Here is a 25926-nt window from a genome sequence, read left to right as displayed (position 1 = left end):
GTGCAGATCTAGATCATGAGACTGAAATTATCAGAAGAATAAGAAGGGGTGGGGTGCGTTTGGCAGGCATTCTCAGATCACGAACAACAGGTTACCATTATACCTCAAGAGAAAAGTGTATAAGAGCTGTGTCTTACCAGTACTCACGTACGGGGCAGAAACCTGGAGGCTTACGAAAAGGGTTCTACTTAAATTGAGGACGACGCAGCGAGCTATGGAAAGAAGAATGATGGGTGTAACGTTAAAGGATAAGAAAAGAGCAGATTGGATTAGGGAACAAACGCGAGTTAATGACATCTTAGTTGAAATGGAAGAAGCGCTCGTTCCTAGCCAGAGATCGGTTCCGTGATTTCTAGCTAATTACGCAGTGCTATTTACCTTGAACGTAAGTTTTGCTTGCACCAATGTGTCCGTGAAGGCCAGCGGCATCGACCGATCCCAGCTGAACCCAGAAAGTTTCGCCTAGGAAGGGAACGGACGTGTCGTCGGCGCGCTCCCCAACCAAGAAGACGACGCCATGTTCACCGACCGCCCTCGGCCGGGCCGCTTTCGCCGGAAGCCATATGGGAAGCCGCTTTCTTGCCGTTTCCCACCGACCGCTCGATGGCTCTTGCAAATCAACCGCCTGACGCACCTGCGCGTCCCGGTCCCTCGCGGGTGACGGACACGCGCCGCCAGGACCTTGACAGCATGGATTTTCAAGACTCCGCTGCTCACAACCTCACAACACCAAAAGGACCCAGCGACCAGAACGCCGGGACAGAGAGCCAAAGTCAAACAGATGGGGACTGGCAGACGGTCCTCACGCTTCGGCAGAAAAAGAAGGATGCGAAAGAGAAGAAGATCAGAGCACTGGAATATTCGGGCACCTTGAAGAATCAGCAAGTTTCCACTGGTCAAGCAACTGGTAAGTCTAAACACAAACCAGCATACAGGCGCTTACCCCCCCCCCCCCTGCCAAAGGATGATTTTAAGATAGTGGTGCAACCGCATCAAGGGCTACCGGTCAAGAACCTGACTAGTCCACTACTGGCGGAAGCCGTGATTGCTGCATGCAACGGGAAAATATCAGGTGAGCAATTTCTGCTCAGAATCAAGCCGGGCTCCAACATCTTTATCGTGTCCACGCCACACCAGACAGTGGCGGACTACGTTAGACGTATTGAAATGCTCAACATCAACGGCCGGCCTCACTCGGTCAAAGCCTACGTAGCGACAAGTGACGGGACAACCAAGGGTGTCATTCATGGCTTGGACCCGCACACGACACCTGAAATGCTAAAAGCGAATCTACGCATACGCACGCAAGGGGTTGAAATTCTCCAAGCGCGCATAATCCGTAACACTAAAACGGCCGTTATCACCTTTTTTGGAGATATTACGCCGCGGTACGTCTACTACAACGGCGGAGAACTTGCTTGCTATCCCTACAAGATTACCACTCAGGTGTGCAAAGTGTGTCACCAAATTGGTCACCGATCGGACGTCTGTCCCCAGCCGGACATTCCAGTGTGCCGCATATGTGGACAACGGGACCCTGTAGCCGGACATGAGTGTGCTCCCAAGTGTGCAGCCTGTGGGGAGGGTCACATGACAGGAGACCGAAGTTGTAAAAAGCGTCTCAAACCCCAAAGCAAAAGAACGCCGAGGACTGGCGTTCAACGGACTACCCGGAAGGACAGCTCAATGAAGCCACCTCAACGCCTACGTTGGTTCAGTTCCGATGATGGAGAATCCGCATCCGATTCCTCGCCGGAGGTATCGGAGACTCGCCGTCGATCCAGGTCAAGATCGCGGACCCGAAAGAACTCCAATCCCAAAAACCCACCTCATTACCAATCACCAAAACCACCTAAATCGGGGGCTTTCGGCACTGTGACCAAGCAAGTGCCACAAGATAACACGGTAAGCTGGGCACGTGTCGTTTCTCCTACTGCTCCTATAACAGAAAATCCTGAATATCGAAAGATCATTAACGAGAACAAGCTCCTCCGCGAGACCTTGGCAGAAATTAAGCCAGAATTGGCCTCCCTCAAAGCTAGTCGCTGTACCGAAACGAACAAAACAACACATACTAAAGCAGCAGGCATGCCTCTCGAGGTTTTAACGACGCCGAATTCTGTGGAAGTTACACTCCAACAAGTTGTGCATCAATTACAAACTATGCAAAATTTTCAGCAGCAGATGTACGCAGAATTTCAAAGCCTAAAAACTTACGTCGATGAATCTGTGGCCAGTGCATAGAGCGCGGCTCGTAAGCGAGCCAGCATTAGCCCCAGCGCTCAATCTAACCGCCGTCCGCGACCCATATCGACCTCGGACAGCGAAAGCACTATTCATGGCGAGTAGAACGCGAGTACATCACGAATATCTCGAAATTTGGCAATGGAACTGCCGCACCTTCCACAAACAGGCGGCAGCTCTACAACAATACATTAACACGGTGCCAGTCAAACCTGATGTTATTTGTTTGCAAGAGATCGGTAACAAGCCAGTCAGATTGACTGGCTACTACACGATAACCCACCCAGACTACCCTAAGGTCGCGACGATGGTGCTCAAGGACATAGCAATCAGTATAGATTATCTGGCGACTAGCAGCATCAATCATCAAATTGTAACAATACTACCGCAGAAGCGTAGCAAGGCAAAAACAATAATCACGAACGTGTATAGCCCCTCTAAAGAAAGGAGGGCCGATTTCGAGGCCATCATTCGGTACGTCATGTGTCACTCCGGCACCCAGGATAGACTACTGCTTCTTGGGGACTTCAATGCCCCTCACACCAGCTGCATGGGGTTACCGAACAGACACCCCCAAAGGCCGAGAGCTCGAGCGAGCGACCGAAGCATATGATCTCCAACTCATAATTCTCCCTCAAAACCCGACAAGATTAGGTAACAGCGTCAGTGCAGACACCTTTCCAGATCTCACATTCACAAATAATGTCAACGAGGTATTCTGGACCAATCTAGGAGAGAATCTAGGCAGTGACCATTTCATTATCGGTGTGTCGGTAGGCTCACGTCTTACATTGAAGACCGCAACCTATTTCCCACTAACATATTCGGCTTTCGCCAGCATCTGTCGACACAAGATGTTTTCCTGCTACTTCGCGAAGAAGTTCTATGCAACACCACGGTTGGTGCGGAACATCTCGTCCTGGCTCTTGATTTAAAAAGCGCATTTGACACTATTTCACATGAACTTATCTTATCTGAGCTAAGTGACATCGGTTGTGGACAAAGAATATATGATTACGCCCGCTCTTTCCTGACCTCTCGCATCGCTACAATAGGCATTGCACTACGCGCTCAGACCCTTTTCCCATGCCCAATAGAGGTACACCGCAAGGGGCGATACTCTCCCCCCTTCTTTTCAATATCGGTATGAGACGCTTAGCCAAATCACTCAACGTCATACCTGGGCTAGGGTACGCAATATATGCAGACGATATTACCCTATGGGCAACCAGCGGCTCGTTAGGACAAAAAGAAGAAATCCTGCAAGAAGCAGCGACCGTTGTTGAAACCTTCGCTCGCAGCAGTGGAATGAGCTGCGCTCCCGATAAATCAGAATTTATCAGGATACGAGGGCGAGGCCGTCAAACTCACGAGCCGGTGAACCTCTTTCTAGGAGACAGCCAGATAAAGGAAGTCCAAAAAATGCGAATCCTCGGACTGTGGCTGCAAAGCAACAAACGAGTAGACCACACCATTAAAACCCTTAGGACTACGGTGAAACAGATCTCTCGTATGATCCGTAGAGTAACTTATCACCGAAAAGGTTTCAAGGAAACAGAGACGATCCGGCTCGTTCAGGCTTTTGTGCTAAGTCGTCTCACATATAGCCTCCCTTTCCAGGACCCCACGAAAACAGAACTAAAGGCCCTAGATGCGTTGATTAGAACGTCGTACAAAGCGGCTCTCGGCCTACCACAGAGAACCTCTACTGAAGGCCTGCTGGCCCTCGGGATTCACAATAACTACGAGGAGCTACGGGCAGCGAAGCTCATATCTCAACGGGAGCGGCTTAGCTTAACCACCTCTGGCAGAAAATTACTTTGCCGCGTGGGTTACCCTACTCACCCACAGTATGCGGGAGAAGAACTCGAATCTCTGACCAGAGTCCTTCGTGAAAGGATCATAGTAGCCCCAATCCCTAAGAACATGAGTCCAAAATACCACCAGGGACGTAGAAATGCTCGAGCTCGAAAGTTAATGCAGCAATTCGATGGAAACCCGGATACAGTCTACACAGATGTCGCTCGATGTGGTGCTGACAAATACGCCCTCGCAGTGGTAGGAGCGGCCGCAAATCAAGGGCTTGTGACTTGTGCCACGGCTAGAGTTGCATCTGCGAATACTGCAGAAGCTTCAGCCATCGCGCAAGCTATTAAAACTAAGGACGCTCTGGGACAATCGTCGATAACTCTTACAGGTTCCCTAGTCGCATGTAGACTATTCCTCACCGGGAGGCTACCACACAGCACCACTCACCTATTAGGATCCAACCTAACGCAGAAACCCATGATCATCTGGTGCCCGGGTCACGCAGGACTCGAGGGCAATGAGAGAGCGGACGGCGCAGCTCGTGCTTTTTTCAACCGAGCGGCCGACCACTCTGACGAAATCCCCTTTTTACCACGAGACATCCTTGAGCACCAGCGGCGCGAGCGAAGAAAGTACAGTCCACCACACCCTGACCTATCCATGCAGACAGGACTCTTATGACTGGCGCCGAATACAGACGCACACATTTCCAAACCTTTATTTGAAAAATGCCATTCACCCAACGCTGTACAGCGCTCGCTGTCCTTGGTGCGGAGGCTGGCCAACTCTGGCCCACATTACGTGGGACTGCCAGAACAGGCCACCCAAAATTAATACTCCAAAAATAGCCGGCAAACTTTCCGGAAGGGAGCAGTGGGAGACTTGGCTCGCCAGCGAGGATCGGGAGATGCAATTAGCGCTTCTCGACCAAGCACGGCGGACCGCTCAAGCCAGTGGGGCCCTGGACTAGGGGCTCCACCCACTCGCTTTCTGCATTTTTTTTTCTCTTTTAAATAAACGTTTTGATATATATATATATATAGTTGAAATCAAGAAAAAGAAATAAGCATGGGCAGGACATGTGATGAGGAGGGAAGCTAAGCGATGGTCATTAAGGGTTATCGACTGGATTCCAAGGGAAGGGAACATTAGCAGGGGGCTGTAGAAAGTTGGGTAGATGGATGAGATTAAGAAGTTTGCAGGGACGACATGGGCACATTTAGTACATGACCGGGGTAGTTGGGGAAGTATGGGAGAGGCCTTTTCCAGCAGTGGGCGTAACCAGGCTGATGATGATGATGATGAAGCACTGTTCACTGCAGTTTGTTGAATGCTTGTAGCCTCTGTCATACAGGGCTATGAGTCATTGCATGTTCTGCTTCATCGGGAGTTTTCATGTTGCTATACAATTTTCTACACTTACACTTTTCACCTAACTATAATATTTGAGAAATGGAATAATTAATTAAGGCTCATTATCTAATTAGGTCAAATGAATAAAAAGTAATCAGAGTATATCCAAGCGATGGCAAACTTCATTACCTTGAGTCTGTTGAGCTACATTGTATTTGCGTATTTCTAATGTTTGGCTCAAGTTACGTGGGACACCCTGCATATACGCACAAGTATAAACATTGTTTGACTATGCGTATTACTTGCTGTTGAAATGACACCATGTAATTATTCGTCCGTTCACTAAAGATTATAATTCCCGATTTCTCTGTGTTAAACTTAAGGTATATAGGTTTGTCGCTGCGTTGCCACAAATATTCGCAAGTGTCTAAATCACATGCATTGTCCGCTAGTGGCAGAATGTCGTCATAATACATCAATACATCAGTCCTGGAACTTCTTTGCGCGATTTGTCAATTACTCATGCACGTTCAATCAGACCCTAATGCATTGTTTAAAACTTTAACGTATTTGAAACTTTAATGCACATTTAAAACTTTAACGACGCCTAGTCCGAGTCATCCGTAGCAACAGAGAGCTGGGATTCATTTTATTGCACGTAAATTATGCCGACTCTACATTAGTATCATTTAAGGTATAAAGAGTTTCTAATACTAATGACAACTTATAACGATGAAGAGTGCAGCTAACATGTGGTAACACTTGATGTGGTGGAGGGCTGAGGTATTTGTAGAGTCCAGGTCTTCATGTTTAAACATATGTACAGCAGTCAAGCATGCATGTTTGCCGGGTCATGAAAAAATGTGGAGGGTGCTTGAGCTTCGCCTTTTAAAAGTGGAACGCGATAGCATTCGAAGATCCCCAGCTACTTATCTCGCTCCCCGGCTACTGCAGCTTATGTAATCCTAATGCTTACTCGGAAACGCTGGCCACGAAAGCTGTGCACAAAGGCGAGCTATCTGGTTGTAACGTGGCCACTTGCTTGATGTAGCAAGAAAGGTGTGGCAATATAAACCGTATATACCACATCTCATATGGCATTGCATATACATATACCTAAATATTCACAGCAATTTTTACTCATAAGTCGCCAATGCCGGGTACGACACCGGATTTTATACGACACGGGGCCCTTAACTTTATTACGTTAAAAGATGCGCCGCAGTATCGCTACGAACATCGTCCGACCTAAACGCAACCTCAGAAAACGCCACGAATAACGCAAAAAACTGTCGGCTGCGTTCCTGTTAGATTGTTCTGCGACAATTTAAAAAAAATGCTGAGTGTAATAGGAGCGTAAAGGATACGCAAATCTTGGGTTGACAAAATTTTGCCGTTATTTCACGCTAAGTTTAAGAGAACAGACTTCTGGGCTAGTAGTACCGCATTACTTGAGGCAAAGTGTCACAAAACACACACACACACACACACACACACACACACACACACACACACACACACACACACACACACACACACACACACACACACACACACACACACACACACACAAACACACACACGCACGCACGCACACGAAGACAAGAGAAGGAAGCGAAGACACAGCGCAGCTAATAACTGAATTTTTATTGCACATGGTTACCACGTATAAACCATCCCACATTAGGCCAATAACGCAACATAGATATGTTGCGATATTGGCTCGTTGTACGATGGTATATGTGGTAATCATGCGCAATAAATATTCATTCCTTAAAGGGACCCTGAAACGATTTTGGCGATTTTCTACAAACGTACTGAGTCGTTAGAGTAGGTTCTTCTGATCATTAATTGGTGCATCTAAGTGCTCTGCGTAAAGCGTGTAATTTATTGCAAGGTTTTAAAAATACACATCGCTGCCGATCGCAGCGCACTGCTCGGCGGAATTTTAAGCCGCCCCTACCCATATGATGCAAATAACCCATATTACGTCACATGGGCGAGCTATCTGATTGGCTGACCAGGGCGCGTGGTCGATAATTTTTCCAACTTTATGGGGAACAAATGATGCTCGTAATAGTTGGAATGTTAGTTACTTTGTTTTTGTAAAAAGAAAATAACTTAAAGAGAATACACAATAATAGTTTTTTAGTACACTTCTGCACTTCCGGCACACAGCAAGTGTCGTCTGCTTGTGTTACAACGTACTCCATATCGACGAGAGCTCCGCGGTCAGAGTCGGTCTCAGTCTTTTCGCGAGCACTATGATTCGACTTTGTGCCTTGTGGACTGTAAACCTAGCGACTTGCAAACCGCGAGTCCAGTATTAGGGCAAACGCAAGTGCAAGGGGACAGGGTCTGGCCGCTTGACTGTGCCAGGATGAGCCACGAGATGAGCAGAAGGACAAATGTGAACGGTCTGCACGGTGCAGCCACCTGGTGGCACAGAGCTCAACCATACACAGTAGCAGCAACAAAGTGTATTCTTTGCTGCTGGTGTGTATTTTTCGCAGGAGTGTAATCATCAACACATTGATTTATAAATGTTTAAAATGCTTTACACATGGTTAGAGCAATATTAGCGCTTTGTTTGACTGGTTAAGCGCTGCGCCAGCAAGTGTCTGGACCGTGCAGACCGATCAGGCTGCTCACGTACGTCTACGCTAAAGTTCCTTCATCAGCTTGAGTTTATGCCTCCAGTCATTTGCCGAAATGACCAGCTTGCCTGTTTTTAGCGTAGTACCGGACACGTTCGGCGCTACGACAGAATGCTCGCAACGCACGCTGCTTCGATAGCTCTCGGTCGACGGCCAAGCGGCTAGCGGAGAGGTCTCGCGCGGGAGGGGGCGTGCTCCTAAACAACCGGAAGTGAACGATGTGACGTTGCATCGTGACGCTGAACCAGTGAAGGCGGAGCTTAGCGCCGGTCGCTCGGCGAGCGAGTTGAGGAGGAAAAGCATAGCTAGAGAGGAGGGTAACTTCTAATCGCTTGCAGCTCCATTAATACGTAACGCTTCACTTAAATTGTGGTGCGAATGTTCTACTTAAGCTGTACCCTACGCGCCTACAATATTTGTCCGAACCGTTTCAGGGGCCCTTTAATAGCGCTGTGTCATGGCTTCCTTCTCTTGTCGTCGTGCTTTTATTTGCGCTTTGCTCAAGTCACGTTAAGGGGTTACTTGATGAAAGAGAAAATTAGGGCCGCACAAACATATTGAATTTTGCACCGAAGCAGAGCCCCATACGTCACTGTGACTTCAGGTATTTCAAATTCCCTTATTGCGTTTGCGCCTCAGTGGCTCGGTAACAGATCTCGAAACTTGATACGTTCGATCGTAGGCTCTTACATAATACAACGTGGTCAATCTTCTCTAATACACAACGAGGGTCGAGCAGATGTCTTCATAATACGTGATGCCTTGGCGAGCTGGCGCAGGAACTTGAAGGCTGTGCCGCAGCTCAGTATTCTTTTTTCATCCTTTCTGGGTCTCCAGGTCTCCAGTCAGGGTGAGTTGCCCTTTCTTTACGGGGAGGGAGGGGGGTATTGTAACAGAGCAATTTACTAATACAGTTCAATTTGTTTCTTTTGAGTCCATTTAGGTCCTACAAGACAAGACGTTAGGCACTAAGGATGCGATCCATTTTAAGAAGGGCGGAAACTCAAACATTCACTGTCGAGGGCAGACGTAAATAGCGGAGCGCGTGCTGGAATCTTAAGCTATACGTAATCTGCATTGTGCTGCCTTCAGCCAGTCATCCTTGGCAACATGCGCGCACTAATGTTTTTTCACTAATGTTGAATTCCAATGGCGGAGTCGGAGCAGCCGACGGACTCCGCGAGCGAGCCCTTGACTCTGGCGTAGAGCAACGCCTCCAGATCCGCCTCCAATACCATGCTCTCACTTCGACGTGTCCACTACTCATACAGTCTCGTTTCGCGATAAGCGATCGAAAGTGTCACAGCGAATGCATACAGCGTCTCTCCGGTTTTGCTTCTACCAGTCGCTAGGCTGTGTGTTCTGGCACTGCTGTCTAGTATGCGTAGCTTCAGCGCAATGTGCGTATAGGTGGGAATCGCGTGTAGTAGGTCGGGTAAGGAAACAAGCACCGATTAATATAGTAGAGGCGAAATTACCGCAGTAGGCCGAGCGGCCCTGCACTTAGCGGGAAAACCATGTAAACGCGCATGTAGAAAGAATGAATGGCCGACGGCCCACATAGTCTACACATATGGTTATGCTTCACGCACGTCATCCGATGTTCGCATTTCATTTGGCCTGGATAATTTTGCGAGGACAATACTTTATGGGATCTGTGAGTGCTTGCCAAAATTGATTGTTGCGTCCTCGTCACAGGACGAATAAATCGCCCGGTGTCCGTACACACTATTGCGCATGCGCGTCCTTTCGTCCCCGTGCGACGACAATGACGCTCCCTTCCCGCTTGTGGGCCATCGGAATTGCGATGAGAACGGAACAGTGCGCTGGGAAGCAGCATCTGCTTCGGCCATCCTCATGTGCGACAAAGCATCGAAAGCTTCAATGAACGCGCAAGGCAATGTTAATTCAGAAGTATTCGCGTAATACGTGACTTGCAATGCTGCGTGAGACAAGTCCTGTTTATCTAAGACTACGGAGTAGCCTGACCAGCTTATTGCCTAAGCTTGACGATGCATATGCGTAGTACCATATGTCCCTATCTTCAATTCATGTACTATACCTCAGGGAAGTTTGAATTAGTTGGTTTTAGTTGAACGAGTTTATTGCTTGCTGTCTGTCCCTGAGTTTTACTCCTACTACGCAGGACGACATCAGTGCGCACGCAATAACACGCATTTTGAGCACGCACGTACTTATCACTACAGCGTAATGCAAGCACGCTCGGTAGAAAGGATGAGGACAAAGCAGGAACTTTATTTGTTGTTTATGCAATCGCCAATGTTTTTTATGCGAAAGCGTCGAATGGCCCATTGAGCGAGAAAGCCAGCGTCTGTCGTCTGTACCAGCTAAGCGGCATCTAAACTTGCATTGTCATTGGCTGCCACATCACGTCAAGAGCGCGCCACGACGGAGTAAAGGCCCGTTTATAGTCCGACGTTATCGGCGCGTGGGCGAGCGTCGTACGCGGTCAGTCACGCTACGTCGGTTGCGCTGCGCCAACCGAGATGTCATCCGCTCTATACTTCAACGCGCGCGCCGTAGGCTGCTGTCTTCGGAGCATGCGCAGAAGGTTCGCCAAGTCGCGCGCCGTCCGCAAAAGCCGTCTGCGGAGTTGTGTTGGCGCCTTTTTCTTCGCGCGAAATGCATTGTGGTGCGAGAGCTCCGCCGACTTCGACGCGCGAATTGCTCCGGAGCCATATCAGCGCCGGGCCCGTCGGGGTGCGTTGGAAGCCGCCGGTAACGTTAGCTGCACCGGTGCGCCCGACTATAGACAAAAACGGCACCGAGAGCGGCGCTGGTGCGCCGGAGTTGAGAGCGCCGCATGGGGAGCAAAATTCTATTAGCGGGTGGTACCCCTCTGCCATCTCTCGCTCGCGCCGCCTTGATTGCCTCCTGCACTGCGCGTGTTTGGGCACGTTTCGCGCCGCGCGCGGTGTGTGCGCGTGGACATTTCATTCGAAGGGCGGTGTACAGTCTCTCTCACATTTAGGGGAAAACTCGAAGCGCATTGCATCGCGATGCGGCAAGCGCTTGAGTCAGGCGGCGGCAGCAGCTCGCGCAGATGCTCGAGGGGCGGGATCTTGAACGGCGTCGTTTGCTACGGCGGCGCACGCTGGCCGCATTGTCGAGAAACGTTCTACTGTCAGGTGCAGGGCGCTGATTACATCGTTACTGCGTGAAATGAGCCGGTATTCTTTGCTAAGCTTTGCGCGACGCCCACTGATACGCCTCGAATGTAAGTTCATCGCTGCATGGCAGTCATAGACGACGTACTGATTCCATACATTCTTGACGGTTCGTTTCTGGAAGGCGACTATATATTCTAACGCGATAGGACGCCGATCCACACTGCTCGTGCTGTGCAAGAACTGCTAGAAGAGCGCGCAGTCACTCTCTTAGAGCGGCCGCCTCAATCCCCGGGCACCAACATCATTTAAAATGTCTGGGGCTCGTTGAAAGTATCGCTGGCGCAACATTCCCTCTATCAGTCGCCCGAGGATAGGCTTCGATCCACCATCCTCAGTGACTGAGACGTGCAGCGAATGAACACATCCCAGATGAAGTCATTCTACACTTCACTGCCTTCCAGGATGAGCGCTGTCATCACTGCCGCTGGGGACATGACGAGATACAAACTGAAGTTCCGAGCATGAAGTGTCCAATTCCCCACCGGCGGGCAGGGTCTGTCTGGTGTAGCGAATGATTATCGAGAAAAATCACTTCCAGCTCATTGTCTGAACCTAAAACTCCCATTGTTGAGTGCTTTGTTTTCCTTTCGAGTCAAACAAAGACTGAGCACGTTGCGCGAACATCTTGGTGCGTTTTGTCGCTGCTCATTACGGTAGCACGCACGGTGAAGAAATATACGTGCACACGCTCAGTACTCCGGCCTTTCGAAAGAACAAATGAACCATGTTGTCAGAAGAAGTTTGTGGAACTCCATTATCGCCAATGAAGGATCAGAGTGTGGCGACGCACAACGTTTAGTAAAGAATATCAGCTCAGTTCCCGCAGTACCGATGAAATCGGTGCACTGCCCCTGACAGTACCACGCTTCCCGAAAATGCGGCCAGCGCGCGCCGCCGTAGCAGACGACGCCGATCACGACACTGCCCTTCAAGCGTGTGCGCCTGCTCGAGCTGCTGCCGCCGCACGACTCCATTGCTTGCCGCATCGCGATGCAATACGTTCCGAGTTTTTCCCTTAGTGTGAAACAAACTGCACACGCTATATTTGCCTTTAAGAAGATCGGTACGCTTGACGATTATTTTTATGGCTGAGCAGGTAATTGGAAACGACATCGTATGTGCCGCCGGAAAAATCGTCAGCACATACGATGCGGCACATACATACGGCACCTACGAGCTAAAGTCATTTTTGCAGTTTCTCACATTATGTTTGCTACGAATCCATGTTGTCTCTGATGGCGACAACGGACTTCTATCGACACTGTGCGGAAATAAACAAGATATATCGCTGCATAGCACAAGTACGACATGCGCACACAACTTTAACTAGTACGTCCCCTACAATATGGAATAGAGGCAGCATTGTAGACAGCTTGGTCATTTTTTAACAGTACTCAAGAGACGGAAGTTGAAAGTATTATTAATCATTCCTGCTTCAGCAATGCCGGCGCGACCAAGACGCGGGTGTGTATCGTCCAGTAACCCGATCGATCGGTGCAGTGGTAAAGCGGGAATGAACTACGGTCATGTTCAATGCATCATGCACATATTCAATTTCTCGGCACACGTGAACTTCGGCTACTGCTAGCGCATACAACAGACGTGGTTTCCATTCTTGGGCAGCGCACACACAAACGAAACACGAGAAAGTATACAGGACAAGCGCTCGTTGAACTTAAAGTTTTTATATGAATAAAAGGATTATGTACCGAGTAATTATTAATTTCACGTGGGTTACATATAGAAACCGTCATACACTCAGGAGGGATCAATGAACGAGCTCGCTTCGTTTGCCAGATGTTTACTTCGCTCGGCGCACCGCAGTAATCCATGTCTGTCGTCTGCTTCTTTCGTATCATTTTCTTGTGAATCGACAGAATTTCACTGGTGGCATCAACCTTTTCATGTTTACATTGCTTTCGTGACAGTTAACAACACAATAATAATTTCCGGTCATCCGAAGAGGTGCCGTCGCAAACAAGAGACGTTTCGCGCGCAGCGCGAACTGAACGCGGGCGCGACCGTGAAGGGAAGCGGCGACGGAAACCCCCGCTGGAGATGAAATCGCTCCGCCAGGGGAGAAACGAGCGCTGGCGTCTAGGAGGAAACTTGGCGTGCGGTCTTCTATTAGCCCCGAGAACGAACACAAGCGGCGCTGCGAGCGCCGCTCGCGTGACGTCAGGGCACGGACTCGCGCCTGTCGTCTGCTACAGTTCGGGCGTTGTCCGGGCGCTTTCTGCGGTGTTTTCGTTTGTTCGCCCTCGTTCTCTCTGCTTGTATACTCATGGTGGTCGTCTCAAATATATTTTTACGACGTCTTCCTTTGCGAACATTTATTCAAAGAGCTAATTTCTTAGACAACAATGCAGCTCTCGAAGGCAACGCTACAGTGCCAGCCGAAGCGACGCAGACCAGCCCATTGCGGGTTTTTCATACGCAGATAGACAATCGCAAGAGCATAGCCTATAGGAATCCAGTTATGATACCATACCTGCCGCGGTGCAACAAGTATGTCACAAAGCTGGCTATATATGGCCAGCTTTGTGACATATATGGCTGTAGCTATATATGGCTGTAGCTGGCTTCTACAACAGTTACGTTGATTTTATTCCGCTAAAACTTGTTTGCTCACGACGAGTAGTTCATGGTATAATATCGAATTTTTGCATTTCCTCACAGAAACGCTCGGCAGTAGCACGGGGACTTAACTAATACTGGAGCTTAGATTCTACACGCCTCACTTGCTTCTTTAACTGCTTGTCAACATTAGGCTGTTCTTCACGTGTTCATTTTTTTTAAGCGGCGGAAACTTGAAGTAAAGTTAATGAAGGTTTACAGCTATTTACAGAGTACAAATAGGAATGTACCAAAATATATTCCCTTTTCCGTGCCACACGTTCAACTCACCTCTTTAGAGCGCGTTTGTTAATGATTAATAATGTATGTTATGTTCCTCTTTTTTGTCTATGTTACCTAGTGTATATCATTTATTTATTTCAATGCCGCAGTGTGTTTTGCATTGTTATTGTGGAAATATTTCACTGTTCTTTCATATATTGTATAACTGCAATGTTTTATGGCCACTTTATAAATGTAATTTATATGGCGCTTGATGTATTACCCCACGCAGCCACATTGTACCTAAGGGGGTGAGGCTACCTCAAGCCGCGTCTGTGCGACTTTTTTCCCTCATCCACCTCCACTTACCACTCCTCTGTACATGTGTGTGTGTAAATGGATATTATTAAATCAAATCAAACTCACTTGAGAAATTTACTGGTGCTTGTTGCTTGAGGAATATACATGACGCATCTGTTTGGCGAACTGACACAGGCTGCTCGGCCAAATTTTTTTAGTGAAGTATGCCTGCTGGACCGCATCGCTGCAGCCAGAAAGAAGTCGAAGCGTCAATGATTAGTAGTATGGGACATATTGAAGATATCGAAATTCCCCCGGTGGAGGGTCAGAAATCAAGTGAAAGTATATGCAAGGCTTGTGGTGCTTTCTTTATGAATGTTTGCGATTGGATTGTAGCAAACTTAATTTGCCTGCAAGGTTCTCTTTTATGTACCGACGAAGCGAATAGTTATCCGTTTGTATAATTGAATAACGCTGGATCGAGACATGGTGAGACAGAAGGTGCTTGAATTTTCCTTTTGTATACAGGAAATCTAAGCTGCGGTGTAGTAGCTCGAGAATACTTTAGCCATTCCAGTTGGCGCTGTAAAAAACATGCTTTATGGTATTAATTCGTAGTTGTAGTGAACTGACAGATTTCGCGAACATAGCGCGCCTCGCCATACGGACAGTCGATTGTTACCGCTACGTGATCAGGGGTGTGCCATATTGTCGATAAAGGCTACTGAGGGCCACTATGAAACATTTCATCACTTTCAATTGAATGGCTCTCGATCTTAACAACGAAACTTTTCTCTCAGGTGATTGCTACTATGGTGTTTGTGAATTAACTTTGTAAATACTCTACATGACGCGCCGTCGTGTTAGCAGCCATGAGCAATTCGTTGTTTTGGAGGCCTGTTTCAGAGGGGGATGAAAGTAGCAGCAAACTTTTTCATAAGAAATGCACGCCTAACTATTTTTTTACGCATTAATGAATGGCCATATTTGAATAGAACAACACACCAGAGTAATAGGAATCATGATGAGAGCTTCACTGGGCAGTGTCTTTCTAAAATCAGATAACATGTTGATGCCAATTACCAATTTTTTCTTCCACGTAAAATGCAATGCCTCTCATAGCTAAATACTAAAGGAATGTTAAATGTTTAGCGAAGCATCATACACAACTTCGCGCGTTGAATTTGCAGATATTCTTTTTTTAGTCAAAATTTACCGATAGACACGGCGCATATATGCATTGCAAAACCTAGTAGACCCCTTTAACGCTACTTAGCTTGCGATATCCAAGCCGCAATGTTTCTCGACTCACACGCTTTTGAAGAAGGAACTGTGGTTAAGGTATGGCAGCTGAAAGAAGCCGACGTATTCTTCAATACGTACGGCTCGAGCCACCCATACCCCAAGCATACACGAAGGGAACGAGCGCGCGCGGCAGCCGAGCGGGCCGGAGCGAGCGGCGTCCTGGCCGTGACGCCACTCGCGAGAGGGCGCCACTCCTAATTCTCGGGGCTAATGGGGAACCAGCGCTGGATAGACGGCGCGTCGAAAAGAGTGCGTTGCACGCCGCCCTGGCGACGAAACACGGCATATTTCAGCCACACAACCAGACGACACACACACATACGCAGCCGTATTATAGTTCGTATGTTCCGTTTTCGCGCCGCTTCAAGTGGAGTTTTTTTGTAAAGAAGCTAGCGCCATCAAGTGAAAAAATGACGAAAGAAGCTTTTTAAGCTTTATATATTTTTCACAGTGTGTCGCGGCGAGCACGTGTGTTTCTTTAATGGTTGCGTCGTGTATCGATGCCATGCTTGCTTGGCTGCCTGCCTCGCAAATCTAGCAGTTATGGCTCCGGTCGAGCTGCGCTATGGTTTCGTAAGTATTAGTCGGCCTGAAGATATTCCATATTTCTCTGGCTAGACATAAATTCTGATGTTACTTCACCACAGCAGTAAATGGAGAAGAAAGCTTTATCGTATCAGCTGACTCGCGCAAGCAAAGGTTTGAGTGCTCCGCTGCTTGATCCGTAACAATCCTGGCTACATTTAGCACTAATTACATAAATTTGCCGGATGCATCTCAGCGCCGAGTCCTCATCCGCATGCGCATTTTTATAAACACATAGGTGGCTTAGTCGCGCGTGCGCCGGCACTGTGCGCATACAACTCGTATTACAAGACAGCTTCCCTCCCACATAATTATTGGCAATGAATGGATAATTTTTACCTTTCGTATCGTTCACTTGGTGCGGTGGCGTTGGAAGGGGCTTGGCGGTGGCATTGCGAAGGAAAAATGGTACATATGCCGGATGGTGCATGCGATTGCTCATTTTGTTTCCGATGAAATACCGACTGCAGATTCTGCTGTTTGGTACTGTCTGCCATGGCTGACCGTCTTCACTATCGAATAAACCAAGGATGCACGCGAAATTTGATTTAGAAACAAGCCCGACAGCGCTTGACAAGGCGACAATACGGGAGCTTACTCCGCTCGCCTGACTGCTTGGATCCAACGCCGCCTCCGTTCTTGTTCGTAGGGTTTAGATGGAAAGACGCAGAAGGATACATCCTCCCTCATCCCGACTTAGTTGTGGCACTTGTATACGCAACAGTATCGTCGGCGCCCTTTTGTTTTCCTTCGACTTTAAGGGCACGCAACGCAATTTTCGTCCACGGGGGAGGCTGCATTGTGCACGTTCTGACCGCCAGGGCGGCGCTGCAGGCGCCGTGAAAACTCCAGCGCTGGTTCCCCATAGGCTGCGACCCCGAGTCACGAGCTGCGCCGCCACGCAGCAGAGCGGGCCAAAGGGAACGCCTGCTTCTCGATAGCGCGCCGCGTGTTGCGCGAGGGGACAGGGTATCGCCATAGAGAAAGAAATTCAACAAGAGGGGACACTCTTCAAAAACTGGCAACAGGAAACACGTCACGCTTAGTTTCAACAACATCCGTTAGTTGACGCGAGCATCAGAAAAAAAAGAATGTGAAATAAACTTCCAGACAACGTTTTATTTTCTTTTATTCCTTCCCACTAAAAGTGAAAGAGTTTTGCATCTAAATGAACTTATACTTTGCAACTTTTTGTTGCGTTGCCTAGCAACAAGCTAGCGGCACGCCAGACGCGCGTGCATACGTCATGCGCCAGACAAGCCGCAGAGTGAGCGAGGCCGGTCGTACGTGCGAAGCTCGCGTGCTCGGCGACCCGTCTGTTTTGGATATAGCCCATTTTTTTTGGGCTCCCGGCCTTCTCTATGCTTTTCTTGCGTATCGTCTGCACTTCGACATGGCACCACTGTACTACTGGACTACGGCAAGGTGAGAAATTGTGTTTGACAGTGTGCGGCGCATTTTAAGCACTTTTAGGCTTAGTTTGAGTGGCGCAGTTACCGAAAAACAGCTCCGCCGTCCTGACGCAGTTAATTTGAGTTAATGCCTCGTCCTGGGAGATGTTTGCGACGCTTTCTATGAGCCCCAACATTACTGTAACTTATTTCGGTAGTTTTTGGGCACGCTTGCCGTGCCCGGCTTATTGACGCAGTAAGCGAAAACCGGCTCGGCCGTGTGACATATTTGCGCGTGTATGTACTTAAGGGCCGTTTATAGTCCGACGTAACGCACGCGCGCACGCTACGTCACGTCAGCGAAAATGACACCTCTATAGTCTGGCGCACCGGCGCAGCTAACGTAACCGGCGGCTTCCAACGCGCCCCGACGGGCCCGGCGCCGATTTGGCTCCGCGGAGCCATTCGCACGTCGAAGTCGGCGGAACTCTCGCACCACAATGCATTGCGCGCGAAGAAAAAGGCGCCAACACAACTCCGCAGACGGCTTTTGCGGACGGCGCGCGACTTGGCGAACCTTCTGCGCATGCTTCGAAGATAGCAGCCTACGGCGCGCGCGTTGAAGTATAGAGGGGATGGCATCTCGGCTGGCGCAGCGCAACCGACGTAGCGTGACTGACCGCGAACGACGCTCGCCGGCGCGCCGATAACGTCGGACTAATAACAGGCCTTTACATGCATGTACTACGTCGTAGCGCCTAAGACAGACAAGTTTTCGCGCATTCTGTGGCCCCCAACATTATTGTAACTAGCGTCGTTATATTTGGGGTAGTTTAGAAGCACGGTTGCCGCGCCCGGCTTACTGACGCAGTTAGCGAAAAGCAGCTCGGCTGTGTGCCGCAGTTTCGCGTGTGCTGAATCTTACTGGTAAAAGTTCGTGACGCATTCTCTGACCCGAAAAAGTATTGTAACTTATTGGGTAACCTTTTGGGATATCTTGAGGCTTGCTCGCCGCGCCTGGGGTTGTGAAGGTGTTAGCAAAAAAGCAAGCCGGCCATAGTGAGTTAGTTTTGCGTGTACTTAATTTTAGTGGGACAAGTTTGTGACACATTTTATAGCCCTGCAACAACAGATACCTTATTTCCGTACTCACGCTTCTCGAAAACGCGACGAGCGATTGCCGAGAGTGATAACACGGGAGTGTTGCATGCGCCGGCAGGACGCGTAAGAGATAACACGGAGGAGCTCAAGAACATGACATTTACGTATTCTGAGCGACTGAAAACAGGCTTTGCACCCACGAGTCTGACTTGAGTGTGATTAGAAGGCATTCTGCGAGCGTGTAACATGGTCTGGCTGAGCCTGTGTGTGTACTTGGCGTACCATCGTGTCGACTGACGCCAAGTTGTTTTGGAAACGCGCGGTCACCCGTGTATTTGTGCACTTAAAGTGGAGGAAATAATGCCCGGGAAAAGAGGTGTGCTTGAAAATCGGATGTTCACATTTTATGGCATTGTTTGGGAGGAGTCTGCTGCGAAATGTACAGTCGCCCAAATCTTTAACTGGTGTGCGGGAGCGGCGACTTTTCCGTGCGTCAGCGCCGTTTGACGGGGCGAGGCTGGAAACAGTCTGAGGCTAAGCGCATGCGGACAAAGCGCGCTCAGCTGGGCCCATCGTCTACTAGGCTGTTTCCAGCCGCTCCCGCACACCAGTTAAAGATTTGGGCGACTGTACGTAAAAGTGAATTTATCTGTAGTGCCGCTCATTCACCACTTACGCACGTTTCGCCTCTACACGAAATACTCCTGTTAGGGCAATATACCAAAATGATACATGCTTGTAATTTACTTTCTTTCAGCTGATGGCATCCGGTGGAGCGTCGTACGGCAACAACTGCTGCTTACCTAGTGCCACAACTTTGGATGAATGCAGAAGAAGCCCGGAACGAGCATTTATATAGAGCAAAATAAACATTTCATCATTTCAGAAGACGTCTTTCGTTTTCTTTATGAAATTGCACCTGACAGACTCGGTGCAGTCTTGTAAAGCTCAATCGCAATCATTTCTACTTAATAATGAAACGTTCCACGCCAAGGCCACGCGAGGTTCAGCAGAAGCGAAAAAAAAAATGCCGCGTGTAGCTGGCGCGGTGTGTACCAACTGGTGTTCAAAACGCGCGCGCCCAAAATCGAAACCGGAAGGAGTCAACAACATCCGCTTGGTGTGCTACAGTCAATTCGGCCGCTAGGCTCTATGGGAGTGACCGCTCTTGTTGAAATTTCTTTCTCTAGGGTATCGCCGAGACGACACGTCGCTCTCGGCACGAGCACTGCTCGATGGAGTAGTGCGAACGCCAGGTAGCCGGCCTGTGCAATCTGCTTTATGACGTCACGCTACTTGGACCGAAATTTCCGCTGTCAAGCCCAGCGTGACGAAAGCGTTAATGTCAAAATCACTGTGCCTTACTCGGGAGCGTCTCCGTTGAATTTTATGGCAGTGGGGCAAGGTGGAATGACGTCATGGATAGAAATGCACAGGCCTCGTGCTACCTAGGTGTGGGCAGAGCGGGCGAAAGCGAACACCTGCTGCGTCGATAGCGCCCCAGGTGTAGCGTGAGGGGAGAGTCACTGCGTCGGTGGCATGCGGCGTTGGCAATGCAGGCTGCTCCTGCTTGCTGGCTGGGGCAGTACATAGGGCTATGGTGCATCACTCGCAGCGCAAAATTCGAAGGACCGCTCAATTGGACATTAATGTTTTCGCATTCAAACCCCATAACAAAGGTATAGGTTGCCTCGGATTTATTTATTGCTTCGTTTAATTGAAATAAGAAATGTCGCGCCAGTAACAAGATATTATCAAGAAATTCAAACGAAGCTAAAGGAGTTAGTGTTAGCAAAAGCGCCTTCATCTTTGGCGACACCATGCGAGTGGTGCTGCGAAACTGGCACGTTACGTAATTTTTTTGACCCGTCGTTGAGTCGAAACACGGATTTGATTGTTCTTCCTGGATTCATGGGATTGTGATTTCCCCAATCAGCTCTTTCAGAAGACCATCATGATTTGTCACCGGTGCACGCAAGAAAATTACGCGAAGTTGCACAACGCCGCCTCAGACACGTCTCTCTTTTACTTCCGTGAGCTTTCGTTCACCGCTTTCAACCAGGTTCGCGCTTTACATGACGAGAGCAAGCGACCGCCTTGAGCGAAGAGTCCTGCAGGTGTCCTGTTAGGGTTGGCGTCTAACACCACATGTTGAAAGGAATTTCAACCGACCATCTTACCCTGCCTCGTCGGAATGAGGCGCGACTTCGCCTGCCATTGTTGGCGTCCCGCTCCACGTGCAGAAAGAAACTTTCTCTCACCCGACCTTCTTCCACCAGGCTTCGTCGAAATGAAGCGTGACTTTCTAATTCGCCATGACCGTTTAGAGTGTCTGCCTGTCTGCTGGAAGCCCCGCAGTGTACAGGCCTCTTTTGTGTGTGTATGCGTGTGTGGGTGTGCGAGCTTAGAGAGACCCTTTTCTCGAATTGGACATAGAGGTGAGCTTCCAGGAACCCTCAACGCGCAGAAGAGGCGGACAGGCGTCTACAATTCCAGGAGGCAGGACAACCTCTTCCTTTCAGCAAGCTCGGTATAACCAGAGGAGGTGGGGCCCTCTTTATGTGCCGGTCACGTGACGTCGACGGAAGCAAGATCTCGCCCACGATTGTAGAGATCCTATTCAAGGGGTTCCGAAATGTACTCTTGATCACTTCATGCTCTTCTCATTTTCTTTCACCTACCTTTGAATAAACCGTGCAAGTTTTGCACTAGAAATCGTCTCGCCCTTGCTTGGTCGCCATGGTCTACCGTATGCCTGCAGCTCGCCGACAACGCCACGCTACCCACTAAGGAACGTCGGTCAAGCTTCGATAGGCAGGCGCCGCTACTACTCGGCAGCAGTACGATACGCTACCCTGGAGTACGCAACAGCCCTTGAGGGTCTGCGACGAAAGTTGACTGACCATCATTGTCATGCCAGGAGATGTGCTGACCTCTTGCAGGACACGGTTCTTATGTTTCATCTTACTTGTTTCACAATACTCTTAGTCCTTTTGGGGCTGTTATACGATATGAAATAAGAATGCGTAAGAATGCAAGTACACGTTACGATATTTTTCGAATACAAGCGGCAAAACCTACATTGTTCCGATTGTAACGATCCGATTCCTAGAAAGCTAGTAAGAATTTCTAGTAACAAGCACTGTTTTACAATTCTTCAACCATTAATTTTCCTGAATGCTACAATGGGACCGCCATTCTGTGACCAGCCATCAACCAGTTCTTGATGGGCGAACCCCGGCAGAATCGCCCAGTTCAAGGGACGTCTCGAAGGTTCTAATCGGGGCTACACAGTTTACGCCAAAAACGGCGAACAGTGCAGACAATGGGACAAGTGAACTAAGAAGACAGATGAGCTGTCCTGTCCGTTAATTTGTCCCGATATCTGCGCTATTCGGCATGCTCCAGATAACCCACCGGGGTTGCTTACTAAGGCAATGATGCTGGGCTGCCAAGCATGAAGTCGCGACATCAAATCCCGGCCACGACGGCCGCGTTTCCATGGGGCCAAATGAGAAAACACCCGTGTACCTATGTTTAGATGCATGTTAAAGAACCACTGGTGGTACAAATTTCCGGAGTCCCCGCACTGCGGTGCGCCTATCAATCAGATGATGGTCTTGGCACCCATAATTTTTTGATGTTCCAGATAGCACTGTCTTTAGCTTGAATTTGAGTATTTTTTAATGTTCAAGATAGCATTGTTTCGAGCTTGAATTGGAGCCATCAGCATGCGTCTTTGAGATACCAAGCAGAGTGCGCAACTCCTGCGACACAGGCGTAAGGGGTTTATTTTGTATCAAATTAAGATAAAGCAGCAGCCACGTTAAGAAATTTTTAGAATGCTCATTGTGCGCTTTTATTGTCCGCAGACGATGCTGCGGAATAATTGCCAGTAAGAACGCTAGCTAAGCACGAGTGCATGCGCCTATATACCGCAACGCCTATTTGTCAAAGAATGCAGAACGTATCTTCCGGCAGCCTGCCCTAACCCATCCTGGCTGGCGATTCGCTGACGCATAGTCGACAGCATTCCGCATTAAGACAAGAAATGAGGGTCTGTAAGGGGAACCGTCACTCACTAGGTGTTGCGGACAAAAAGATCCCTCTTGAGGGCTGCCAAGGGCCAGTGCTGCGCGGGGCCTGCTACAGGGAGGCGTCGGGACTCGACATCGTTCGCGCACAGGGCAAATGGAACAGCATTTTTTCACTGCAGTAGCGCGCGACCCCGGGCAAAGCGGCGACCAGAGGAAGACGACGGTCCCACCACGCGCAGAGCACGAGACCTAGCTTGGAATGGGCGATATATTGTTGCTAATGTTGCGGTCGGTAGGAGCGTAGGTTCCGAAAGAATAAAAAAAAATCTGCAAGTGATGCAAAATGCAACATACGTGATGCAGTTTTGCGTAGAACAAAAAAGCTCGTCGTCTTTTTCTTTTTCTTTTCTATTTTGTCTTCGCTTCCTTCTACCTCCATTTCTCGCTCTTTGTTGCGCGGTTCGCTGCGCCTACAAGCAGTGTTTTTCATTATTTTGCCGCTCTCACTTCAGCTACCTTGCTGGTGCGTCTCAGCACGTCATCAGGCCCTGCTATAAACAGTATATTAGCACGGCTGCCGTTGAGTTTCTTCCAATAATTGCTGTAAGAAAGTCTGATGCTACTATTCATGGACGGTACAAGCATTATGGTTCAACCACCATGGGAATTTAGGCAAACTTACATTCGCGTAAATTTTATCCTTCTTGCTTCAATCGTTGATGATTTTGCAATTTGATCATATTAATCTTGCGTTGTAAAAAATAAACAATTTACGATGGTTATTTTTCCGCTCGGACGCATATTGCTTTGGAGCATTTATTGTGAAATAAATAAGTTATGAAATCCTAATGACACAGAATAATAAATACCAAAATTTTGAGTACGAATTCAATAGTCCCCGCTATTCTATACACATTCGAATCGAGAGTTCGTTTTTCTAAGTTGTCGAATATTCGCTTCCTCCGAATATCAAAGGAAAATAAACGCACTAAGACAGAACGAAGGACTTCAGGACTTGTGAATGATTCTGCTCCAACAGAGCAGCAGTTGCTGTGCATTGGCACCAGTTCCTGAGCCAGCGCATGAGGTAGCTAACTTATGCTCAGTACACTCAGTCACTCCTAACAATGACTGGCTTTTACGTGGCCCATATAAAGATTCGTCACATTTGTTATATGGCTAATCTCACCATGTTTGTATTCCTTTAAAACGATGGCGATGCTGAGGTAGCACGCTTCTCCCCTGAAGGGAATAAGACACTACAAGTGCATTTGGTGAGTGGTTTTTCTATTGTTTCGTTAATGCCATACAATGAACCTGCAATACTCAAGTGGAGCGCCCAGGGCTCAGTTTATTATTCTGCTTATTTTATTTTACCTAAACTTCATTGCCCAACACAATTCTGCCATTATCATGGCGGCCCCTATAGTTGAACGCAGTTCTCCGTGATTTGCAGTTTCTTCAGTTGTCCAGAAGTCTAATCGCAAACGGTATAACATGAATGTATCACTGTGGATATTGTCACGCATCAGAGCAAACTTAAAGCAAACTTTACTTGCAGGGCCACCGGGCACAAAGACGTGGTCTCCGCCTGCTGCGTGGCCTAAGTCCTCTTTTTCTTCGTTCGCCAGTTACCCTAACACACCAGGTAGGTAGCGCGTAGCCCCCAATTGTTTATCGCTTGTAAGCTAGCCTAGAAGCACTATAGTAGGGTACCACTTTAGAAAAAGGAGAGGCCCCATCCAGATGACCGATGCGTGACAGCCGATGGCCTCCGCGACTAAAATGGCCACGCTCAAGACATCGTGCCTCTAAAACGTGTAATTCTGGGTATAAATAAGTCTTTTTTTTATTTTTATGACTGGTTTGGTGGAGCTGTCGTGATAGGAATGCTACAGCACAAGCCGGATTACGAGAGAAAAATAATGCCGTGCCTTCTACAACACAGCCCGTCGTCGGCTTTTCAGTTTCATTGCAAGGGACAAAAGTAAAAAGAGCAGCTTGGCATGGCTTTTGCGCTGGTTTATATGTACACGGAACAATTACTACTCGTTTTCCGAGCTTAAAATTAATCAGTTCCTATTGAAGAAGCACTTTAAGAAACAATGCATTATGGCAACCGTTACAAACTTCGGGGAAGAAGAAAGTCAAGGCAGAGAGGTAGAAAAATGCTTCATTCATCATTTTAAATCAATACTCTTGATTTTAAATAGCATAAAATTTATGTTTTTTGGTTTTGTGTTTTCACCAACTTATCTTCAACAATGTGATTGGTTTTTCTTTCTTTTCACATCTTCGTATTTTTCTTTTTTCAAGCCTGCAATCTCGCCAGTTCGAGCAAGGCATTCCGCGTGAGTTTTCCGCCATGGAGCCCACTCAGGGGACATCGGAATGCGATCCTTTATTGCCGAACGCGCCTTGTATCATCTCAATGTCCACACCACTAAGGAGCCATGACACGAACAAGAGTGGTCACATCATGAATAGCAATTTATGCAACATGACCCTCCACCGCGCACGTATTAGCGTAACAGGGAGCCTGAAGGCAGCGTGGAGGACACGACCAAGTTTGTCGCCCGAGATCCTCGGTGTCAGTAAAAGCACAGTGTTCAAGCTGAGGAGGGAGGTCAAAGCGTCGCATATTTCGGGTGGCAAACTGTCGACGCCTTCGCGAAAGCACCCGCGAAATGCGTAGATAACTAACAAGTTCTCGAGGCGTATGCATCTCCCATCAATGAAGTTGTGCAGTGGACGTGGCCTGCTTGTCGAGATCGGTTTCAAGCAAAAGAGGAGCCGCAATTCGCTGCTTATCGACCGGGATGACATCGCTGAATGACGGAAGAGCTACCATCATGACGTGGAGCCCTACCGGGTGGAAAGCCGCCAGATCTTCTTTCTGGACGAGACATGGCTGACGGCGGAGCACACTCGGTCGACCGCGTGGACAGACTCCGTGGTGCAGAAGCGCGGACGCCTGTACGCTCGAGCAATTGGTCTATCGACTGGTCTGAAACAACCTTCTGGAAAAGGCCAGCGCCTGATTGTAACACACGTCGGCAGCGAGGATGAATTCGTCGACGGCTGCTTGGATGTATTCCGTGGCGAAAACAGGCGA

At 48.5% G+C, this 25926-nt stretch overlaps 1 protein-coding gene across 1 annotated transcript in view; it reads right to left on the bottom strand.

Annotated features, from left to right (window-relative positions):
• LOC135909108 (uncharacterized) overlaps positions 1–23000 on the bottom strand; it is a 100031-nt gene extending 77031 nt beyond the window's left edge. Inside the window, exon 1 of the mRNA XM_065440938.1 lies at positions 22857–23000. The gene's annotated coding sequence lies outside the window, so the exon portion shown is untranslated. The remainder of the gene's footprint in view (positions 1–22856) is intronic.
• Between the last annotated feature and the right edge of the window lie 2926 nt (positions 23001–25926).

This window comes from Dermacentor albipictus, unplaced genomic scaffold (assembly GCF_038994185.2).
Source record: "Dermacentor albipictus isolate Rhodes 1998 colony unplaced genomic scaffold, USDA_Dalb.pri_finalv2 scaffold_24, whole genome shotgun sequence".
Taxonomy (NCBI): Eukaryota; Metazoa; Arthropoda; class Arachnida; order Ixodida; family Ixodidae; genus Dermacentor; species Dermacentor albipictus.
Note: the sequence above shows the minus strand (reverse complement) of the source record. Positions and strands in the feature narration are given on the sequence as shown.